Genomic DNA, 10,386 nt, shown 5'->3' with positions numbered 1-10,386 from the left:
CTCCCAGCCACGTGGAAATGTGAGTCCATTAAACCTCTTTTTCTTTTAAATTACCCAATCTCAGGTATGTCTTTATCAGCAGCGTGAAAACAGACTAATACAGTCAGTGACTCCAGATAGTATGTGTCCTCACTGTCCCCTGGGGAGAGGGGCAGAGAGCATGTTTATTTGTAGGGTATAGGCTTTGGGGTTCAGGGTTTATATGTGGGGGTGGGGTTTCTATTAAATCACAACCTGGTTGGGCCCTAGTCTTTGTCTCTGTTTTTCCATACCCTGCAAGACCTTGAGCACCCAGGCTCAAATTCATGGCAAATATCCTCAATGCAAAAGTTGTCTCTGCTTTTGTTTCTGGGTGCCTGTCTCGATTCAGTTTTTAATCTGAGGATTCCTTACTTTCTTGCCAGCTTGGAGACATATTTATGATGGTGAGTTTTTTGTTTGTTTTCATTTTATCAATCATTTTAATTGTTTTTAATGGAAATGAGTCAAACTGTATATATAACCCAACCTTATTTTTTAAAAATTCACAAGAACAATGAGAAGATAATACAACATGAACATAGGTGCTGCTGCTACGGAAAATTACAGAAACCCACTAGAGTGAGCAATGGATGGAGCTGAGGCAGAGCCACAGCTGCCTTTCTCAGGATGTCAGCTGTTGCTAGGGAAACCAGCTGAATAGAGGGCAATTACCTAAGGAAGACTCTGAGGAGAACTTTGATAAACTGGTCAGCAGGTTATAAGAACACATGCATCTTGTTTTATGATTGACAAGTGTTTCTGTAATATCTGCAAGACCAGCCTCTAAGTAAGTGTGGTTTACTATTTTATTCAGCAATAATTTAATAAGTGTCCACACCATTCCCGGCTCTAGATGCTTAGTGAATGTTCGATGAATTCTCTGAATTTGCAGAGACATGAAAAAAGGCATCCAAGTGGGCAGCCTTGATTAACTGGTCATCCATGTCATTGACTCCAAGTTTTAAAATAATGCAATAGGCGGCCGCAGTGGTCAGAACACAGAAGCTTGAGGCAGATTCTGGTGTCACCCAGAGCGACTACACCAACATTCCGGTGTGGGCAGTGGTGGCGGCCGGCAGGCAGTGAGAGGAAGCCCGCTAGGAGTGCCCTCGTTCCCCGCCTCTCTGGATGAACCAGACGGAATAAGCCGCGCCTCCCGCAGGGGCTGCACCTCCATGAATCCCTAGTTGTTTTTTTTTGCTTTCTCTCCCCTCTCCTCACCCCCACTCCGAGCTCCGTCCCGCCTTCTCCCTTCACTAGCGGCAGCCGCGTCCATGTGCGGAGTCCATACCAGAGCGCGATGGCGTCCAACCCCCAACGGGGGGAGATTCTGCTCAGGGAACTGCAGGGGGATTCCCGAAGTCTTCCGTTTTCTGAGAATGTGAGTGCTGTTCAAAAATTAGACTTTTCAGATACAATGGTGCAGCAGAAATTGGATGATATCAAGGATCGAATTAAGAGAGAAATAAGGAAAGAACTGAAAATCAAAGAGGGAGCAGAAAATCTGAGGAAAGTCACAAGAGATAAAAAAAGTTTGGCTTATGTAGACAACATTTTGAAAAAATCAAATAAAAAATTAGAAGAACGACATCCCAAGCTGCAGGAATTAAATGCATATATTGTTGTATCAGATCCAGAAGGTATTAAAGATTGCCCAAGGACTCCAGGTAAAAGATTTCTCAGAGTTCCTCAAATGAATATTATTATTGCCATTTGGAGAAGGCTAGTAAGAAGAGCTATTCCTACAGTAAATCATGCTGGCACCTTCAGCCCTCAAGCTCCTGTGCCTACTACAGTGCCAGTGGTTGATGTACACATCCCTGAGCTAGCACCTCCAGCTAGTGATTCTACAGCAGTGAAAGTGGACTTTGATCTTGAGCCTGAACCTCCTCCAGCCCCACCACGAGCTTCTTCCCTTGGAGAAATAGATGAATCTTCCGAATTAAGAGTTTTGGATACACCAGGACAGGATTCAGAGACTGCTTTTGATATTGAGAATGACAGAAATAGTATACTTCCAAAATCTCAATCTGAATACAAGCCTGATACTCCTCAGTCAGGCCTAGAATATAGTGGTATTCAAGAACTTGAGGATAGATCTCAGCAAAGGTTTCAGATTAATCTACAAGATTTCAGGTGTTGTGCTGTCTTGGGAAGAGGACACTTTGGAAAGGTGCTTTTAGCTGAATATAAACACACAAATGAGATGTTTGCTATAAAAGCCTTAAAGAAAGGAGATATTGTGGCTCAACATGAAGTAGACATCCTAATGTGTGAAAAAAGAATTTTCGAAACTGTGAATAGTGTAAGGCATCCCTTTTTGACGAACCTTTTTGCATGTTTCCAAACCAAAGAGCATGTTTGCTTTGTAATGGAATATGCTGCCGGTGGGGACCTAATGATGCACATTAATACTGGTGTCTTTTCTGAACCAACAGCTGTATTTTATGCTGCTTGTGTAGTTCTTGGGTTGCAGTATTTACATGAACACAAAATTGCTCATAGAGATTTGAAATTGGAAAACTTATTGCTAGATACAGAGGGCTTTGTGAAAATTGCTGATTTTGGTCTTTGCAAAGAAGGAATGGGATACAGAGATAGAACAAGCACATTTTGTGGCACTCCTCTATACCTTGCCCCAGAAGTATTAACAGAAATTTCTTATACAAGGGCTGTAGATTGGTGGGCCCTTGGCGTGCTTATATATCAAATGCTTGTTGGTGACTATCCCTTTCTTGGTGACAATGAAGAGAAAGTTTATGACAGTATTGTAAATGATGAAGTAAGGTATCCAAGGTTCTTATCTACAGTAGCCATTTCTATAATGAGAAGGCTGTTAAGAAGAAATCCTGAGCGGCGCCTTGGGGCTACTGAGAAAGATGCAGAGGATGTAAAAGAGCACCCATTTTTCTGGCTAATTGATTGGAGCGCTCTGATGGACAAAAAAGTAAAGCCACCATTTATACCTACCATAAGAGGACGAGAAGATGTTAGTCATTTCGATGATGAATTTACCTCAGAAGCACCTATTCTGACTCCACCTCGAGAACGAAGGATACTTTCGGAAGAGGAGCAGGAAATGTTCAGAGATTTTGACTACACTGCTGATTGGTGTTAAGTTGCTAGACACTGCGAAACCAAGCTGACTGACTCACAAGAAGACCTCTTAAAAATAGCAACCCTTCATTTGCTCCCTGTGCCACCAATAGCTTCTGAGTTTTTTTTTTTTTTTTAATTGAAACACGTGAAGATTTGTTTAAAAGTACCATTCTAATACTTCTTCAAAAGTGGCTTCTCGTTGTACTTCAGCGTAAATATGAGCACCGGGAACAGTTTCATGGAGTTTAAGTTGAGTGAACATCGGCCATGAAAATCCATCACAAATACTTTTGGATCAATAGTCTATTTTAAAAAAGAAAGAAAAAAACCGCTTTTTTATAGTCCCTAGCTTTGCCATATGCCCGCCTTAAGTGGAAGGAAAATTAATCACTTAACGATGTTTTACAAAAAGCATTCCAAGCCCTTTTTTTCTTTCTGTAAAACATAGTTAAGTGATTAATTTTCCTTCCACTTAAGGCGGGCATATGGCAAAGCTAGGGACTATAAAAAAGTGGTTTTTTTCTTTCTTTTTTAAAATAGACTATTGATCCAAAAGTATTTGTGATGGATTTTCATGGCCGATGTTCACTCAACTTAAACTCCATGAAACTATTCCCGGTGCTCATATTTACGCTGAAGTACAATGAGAAGCCACTTTTGAAGAAGTATTAGAATGGTACTTTTAAACAAATCTTCACGTGTTTCAATTAAAAAAAAAAAAACTCAGAAGCTATTGGTGGCACAGAGAGCAAATGAAGGGTTGCTATTTTTAAGAGGTCTTCTTGTGAGTCAGTCAGCTTGGTTTCGCAGTGTCTAGCAACTTAACACCAATCAGCATGTTAGGGTCACTATACCTCAGGAATAGCAAGCTGTTAAGTAACCATACTGAATTAACTAATCACAGTGAGCTCATCTCTTAAAAATTGTTCAGGTGTAAATCTTATGAGAAACATGAGAAAGCACACTGATTTATGGAGAGTTGAGCTAAAAACATTTATAAATATTTGCTGGGATGTTTTAGCATCTTTTCATTGTACTCTGAGGACAATTAAAATTGTCCAGAGATGATTTATATTACCTTCCAAATTGTTTATGTGGAAGTTTCTCTAGCTCTTCCACAATTTCCCCTCCGCTCCTGTTCAGCATATCACCTGGGGTTCTGGAGTGCAGTGTAGGTCATGTGGCCCCCTTCCCACCTTCTGAGAGACAGAATTTGGTTTTGTTTCATCAGACACTGAAGACTCTTGTCATTACTTAGGAGAAGACTGGGGGGTGTTTAGATCTTTATGCTGTATCCTCAGTCTCTGGACAATGCTTCATAAAAGTGGTTTTGCAAATGATTCAATCTCATTGGCCAAGCCAATTAAGTCGAGATTTTTTTCATGGTTTTCAGTGCATTCGCAGTATGTTTCAAACTCAAGCCCTCTCCCCAAGCCCCTGCTTTCTTGCAGGGTTTAGCACTGCTGAGTGGGTGTTGGCAGGCATGAAGGAGTACTTTCATATGTGACCACCCGAATACTCTGATCAGAATTTCCGAAACATGGGTCCTTCCTTCTGTTTGGAAAATGCCTAACGAAGTAAAGGGAGCCTGAAGGATAGTTCCCTGGCTTGCAGAGATTTCTGACCCTGATAAGAAAATTACTATATGAGTTTGGCCAGCCCATATTCAAATGGCCGGCTTCAGCCAACTTCTGTATTCTGTGTCCTTGTTTTCTTGGTGGACCAAGGTATGACTTTCCACTTGGACAAGTGTGTTATGTCAAAGATGCACACAAGAGGTTCAGGGTAGGGGAATGAATTGTTACTGTAACCGTGCTAAAAATTTCAAACTCCCAGAAAGCTGAGATTTCAATACTTTCCTCCCTAAAGTGAAGATCAAATAGCCAAATACTTTTCTAGTGCAATGATGATGTTTCTTCTTGTAATGCCAAATGCTAAAGTAGGAATGAGCTCATTTACCCAACACCATGAGAGTTAACGGAAATGTCCCATATTCCCAATCTAGCACCCTCTAGGGTCCTTCCTTGCTTTATTTTTCTCTATAGAACTTAACACCCTCTAATGTACTACATTTTACTTATTTTAAAGAAAAATTTTGCCTCGATTCCTCTCTATTACACACACGTGAGAATATAAGTTCATGAGGGCAGGAATTTTATTTTTGTCTTTTTGTTTACTATTGTATCTCCTACACCTAAAAGATTCCTTGGCACAGAATAAGCACCTAATAAATAGTTTTTGAATGAATGAATGCCTCAGAAGATGGTGTTTTCTCAGGTGAATATTTGACTTTCTCTCCCAATCCACCCACCTAGAAGCTACATCTCTTGAATAGCTTTGAGGTCTCACTCCTTTTATAGCAAAGGCCGAGAAAGACCTGACAAATAGTATGGTCATTTCTGAGGGTTTAGAACCACTGTGAAATAGAAATAGAGTCTTAAAACCCCCAGGGCAGAATGAAACAGAGTCCTTGTGGCACAAAGAAATCCCAGAAAACTTTAAACCAGATTCTCTGGCTTTGGCAAGGCAGGAGGTCAGTCAGAAGTCAATATTCTCCTACCTTGCTAACTGCTAGAAGACTTGCTTTCCTATGATTAAACAGAAACCAGTTCCTGAAAAACAATGTCTGGAAGATTTCTCCACCAATCTTAACAGACCACCTTATGTTGTGGCCAAAAACTCCCTTGCCCCCATTATGGTTTTGGTGGGACAGCTAACCACTCTTGCAAAACATTGCTGCTTAATGAATGACGGCCCACCACAGACTGGTGCTGGCCAGTCCACTCAGACTGCATGCAAGATGGGTTTGTGCCCTGCGTTTCACCTTTTGACATAAAGAGACAAATTTCACTTCATTTTAATGTTAAATTTCCACTCCAAAGTGAACATGGGATGTATGTAACATATATGTTTGTTTGGCTTCTCTCATAAATATTTATGGATTCTCCTATAACCCACTGAATATGTAGCTATAGCTAACCTGTCAGGCATAAATCCTAGCTTCCCCTTATTTTTCTCTGAAGTGAGTGCTTTTGGTTTAGGCCGGAGGCTTCATTTCCCAACCTGCAGACTGTAATCCTTTATAGGAAACAAAGCTGTCCTTTTCTTCCTCCACAGACCACATGGTCTTTTGTTAATACTACTGAGAAACCTTCTGGGCAATGCTAGGCTCAGTCCTCATTTACCAAATCAGCGGTCCAGACACAACATGGGAAACATAATCAGAGAACAGAGACAGATGAAAAATCTCATTTACTCCATGTACAATTGACAATTGCCACTTTCCTTCTCTTCCTCAAACACTTCACATTAAACATTCAAGTAAACTAAAGGAGGAAGATAAAGATAAAAGCCCAAACAAAGCCAGTTATGGAAAAATGCTATAAAGTTCTGTGGTTTATTTCACATCTCTTTAAAGGGAAGTTCCTCTCTAAATGCCTATATCCTCCGCACTCAGGAACATTCAAGCCTTTACAGAACATACATTTGCTCTGCCCCCATTCTGTGCCAAGCCTGTGCTATGCACCAGGGATTGAGCTGTGAATAAGACAGACATAGTTGTTGCCTTTTCCAAGTTTGGGCCTAGTGGTAAATATTGACTCGCAGTCATCTGAAACCCACTCATGATGTTACTGTACATCATATTGCATCTATAAAAACTGACCCGAATTCATGAGCTGGTAAACTCTATTCGTAAAGTGCCAGATAGTAAACAAATCTTCTGGGTTCTGTGGACCACTCAGTCTCCGTCTACTGAACTCTGCCACTGTAGCAGGAAAGCTGCCATAGACCATATTAGTGAATGACCATGGTGCTGTTCCAATAAAGCTTTACTTACAAAAACAGACACAAGATGAATTGGCACTTAGATGCTATTTGCTGACTGTTATTTTAACTGCTTTGTTGTTTAATATTCAGGTGCTAGAGATGTGGCTCAGATACAATTTTTCTTTAGGTCTCAAATTTTCCTATAGTTTGTATATAATGATGTATGAAAGTGCACGTTGTTCATCTACCAGTCTTCAGCAAGCACTTCTGCCAGGTTGAAGGATACAGGTTATACTGACATTGCCTCTGGGATCATAACTGCCAAATCTGCGTGGTTGTTCCTTTCTCCCAACACAGATTTTTTTTTCTACCTCCAGATATTTTCTACACATCCTTGAGTGCAATACCCAGAGAACAAAATGGCCCACTGACCCCAGCCATAGGCTAGCTTAGTACTCTAAGCTTGCAGTTCTTACAGAGTGGAGACAAGGCTGCCATTTTGTCATGATGTTTGTTCTGATGCTTTGGACCTCTTTATTACCTTCTCTTGTTGGCATAGGCCTCAGTCTGTTAACAGTCTGGCTGATCCTGCTTCCAGATATTGTTCATTTCTTTTTCCAGATCCACATTTTCCCTTTTCCTCATTGCTCTCTGCCCCTGAAGCTGACTTGTATGAACTATAACAAATCTCAATCTCCCTTGCTTCCTTCTGGGTCCAGCCAAGGAGGACTCTTGTCAAGAGATCTGAAAGAGAAAGGAGAATGAGGATGGATACTTCCTCCCCTGATTCTCCTCCTGTAAGCTCACCTGGGGCTGGCTGCATCCCTGATTGAAGGCCAGTGCTCCTCTCAAAGCAACCAACAGGCCTGAGCTGCCTTCTAGATGCCACCGCCACTTGTTCTCTTTGTTCCCTCAGCTCTGGGAATGGAGACAGCAGAAGGGTTTCTGTACTGTCCCCGTGCTTCCCCTACACCTCACCGGTATTATTGTAACGTAGTCACCGTATAAATAATCCCTTCCTGGATTATTCTACTTGGATTGTGCCATCTATTCCTATGAGGACTCTGACAGATTTGGGCCCTTGGCTACACCATTACTGTGCCCTCTGGCAGAGGACAGGCTGTGGAGAGACTTCTAGAAGCTTCTTCCAAAAACTCCCTCCAATACAGCATCTGTAGTTGTTAAGCCACCCAAACGTTGAATCCCTCTGAATGCAGTGCTCTACCAGCAAGAGAAGTCAAGCATGAGCCTCAAAACTGGATGTCAGGTAGGTCTGGAGGGTTTGGCTCACAGTAGCAGTCTACAGGGTATGTGTGACCGAACGAAACAGGCCCAGTGCTCTTACTCATGAGGTGGAATTCCTGAGCTTCAGCAACTCAATGCTGCTGAATCTTAGAGCCAAGTGCAATTCTTAGCTCTTTGTGGACCCCAGTCAAAGGAGAAATAAACCCTAGGACAGTTCCTGGAAACAACTTGCAGAATGTAGTTTAGCTGGAAGATTTTACTATTAAGTACCCTTTTAAGAGAAGGTTTGCGGCCGGGCGCGGTGGCTCAAGCCTGTAATCCCAGCACTTTGGGAGGCCGAGGCGGGCGGATCACGAGGTCAGGAGATCGAGACCATCTTGGCTAACACGGTGAAACCCCGTCTCTATTAAAAATACAAAAAATTAGCCGGGCGTGTTGGCGGGCGCCTGTAGTCCCAGCTACTCGGGAGGCTGAGGCAGGAGAATGGCGTGAACCCGGGAGGCAGAGCTTGCAGTGAGCCGAGAGCGCGCCACTGCACTCCAGCCTGGGTGACAGAGCGAGACTCCGTCTCAAAAAAAAAAAAAGAGAAAAAGGAGGTTTGCACAGCGATGGACAGATTCTGGAGCCAGCTGTGCATTCCATCCCAGCTGTGTGTGATGTGACCTGGAGTAAAGTGACTTAGTTATTGTGGGTCTTGGTTTCCTCATTTCTTAAATAGGGATGAGATAATAGGGGCAGCTATGAAAACTAAATTGGTAAATATTTGTAAAATATTTAGAACAGTGCTTTGTATACCATAAGTACTGTAAGCATTAGCTATTACTGCTATTATTGATGGAGACACTCTTTTGACCATCTTTTGTGTTGAAATCTGCTTGCTGATGCTTAGACGACTCTCCCGTCCCAAGATACACCTACCTTCCTTTCTTTCTCTCTTTCTCCGTCTCTCTTTCTTTCACCAAGTTTGGCTCTGTTGCCCAGGCTAGAGTGCAGTGGCACGATCTTGGCTCACTGCAACCTCCGCTTCCAGGGTTCAAGCGATTCTCATGCCTCAGCCTTCCAGGTAGCTGGGATTGCAGATGTGTGCCACCACACCTAATTTTTTTTTTTTTTTTTTTTGGTGGAGACAAGGTTTCGCCATGTTGGCCAGGCTGGCCTTGAACTCGTGGCCTCAAGTGATTCATCCATCTCGGCCTCCCACAGTGCTGGGATTACAGGCATGAGCCACTGAGCCCAGCTCCAGACATACCTTTCTTACCCCCAAATAAAAGAACCCATTACAAAGTGCAGTGACTTGGTGTGATCTGCAGAGATTTTTATATTGGGCTATAATTTCCAAGGAGAGTTTAATTCAACTCTTAGTAAGTGTAGAATGCACCCATCTTCACTGCATCTTCCATCATGCTAGGTGCAGAGGATGCAGCAGTAAATGAGAAAGCCCAATCCTCGCCTCCATGGAAGTGCTACAGAAAGATACTGCTCAAACTGGGAGTCAGATGTCTTCACAACCCGGTTTAACTTAAAGTCAAGCCATTTGAGAAAAATCAGCTGTGAGCTGGGCCTCCTTGCATCTCCCTGAGCACAGGGCAGCTAGCTGCAATCAAGCTGTGACTCACTCAGACTTTTCCCATCAAGACCCTTAAGTTCTTTCTGTAGATTCCCTTGATGTGAGAGTAAATAGAATATCAAAGGTGATTAGCACCTCTGCTCTGAAAGAAGCTTGTAGCAGCACAAATGGATTTTGAATTTAAAGGACTTGAAATAAAGAGAAAAAGTCTTCTGACTACTTTTTCTACAATGAACATGCACTGCTTTTGTGGTGAGAATGAAAAGATTTTTTGATTAAGAAAAGTTTACAGTTAAAGAAAGTATCTTTATTAAAGTCTCATCAGGCACATAAATAAGACACATCATAAGTTAACACTAACTATGTTCAAGAATGTGTCGAAAAACCATTTGAAAATTCTCAAGCATTCATGTTTCTTTTTTGACTTTGAGAATTAAGAGTCCCAGGATGAAGGACGGGACCATCAAAGGCCTGGCAAAGGCACGTGAAGCAACCCAGAGTAATAATATTTCCAAGAAAGCCAAAGGTTCCAGCATGCTTTTGTTCTTAAACAGTAAACATTGCAGAAAATGCAGTTAACATCGCATGACACTATTCCTTCTCGCTTGTAGAAAGCTGGAGTTGACACTTGTAATCTAACTACCTTTGGTCCATGTAAGGTACATGGATGTGCTTTGGTCAAGAAT

General features: G+C 42.1%; 1 pseudogene; it reads left to right on the top strand.

Annotated features, from left to right (window-relative positions):
- Positions 1-560: 560 nt before the first annotated feature.
- Positions 561-3,283, top strand: LOC115835209 (annotated as a pseudogene).
- Positions 3,284-10,386: the final 7,103 nt, after the last annotated feature.

Source organism: Nomascus leucogenys, chromosome 5 (assembly GCF_006542625.1).
Source record: "Nomascus leucogenys isolate Asia chromosome 5, Asia_NLE_v1, whole genome shotgun sequence".
Classification (NCBI taxonomy): domain Eukaryota; kingdom Metazoa; phylum Chordata; class Mammalia; order Primates; family Hylobatidae; genus Nomascus; species Nomascus leucogenys.
This window is presented reverse-complemented; position numbering and strand designations above follow the sequence as displayed.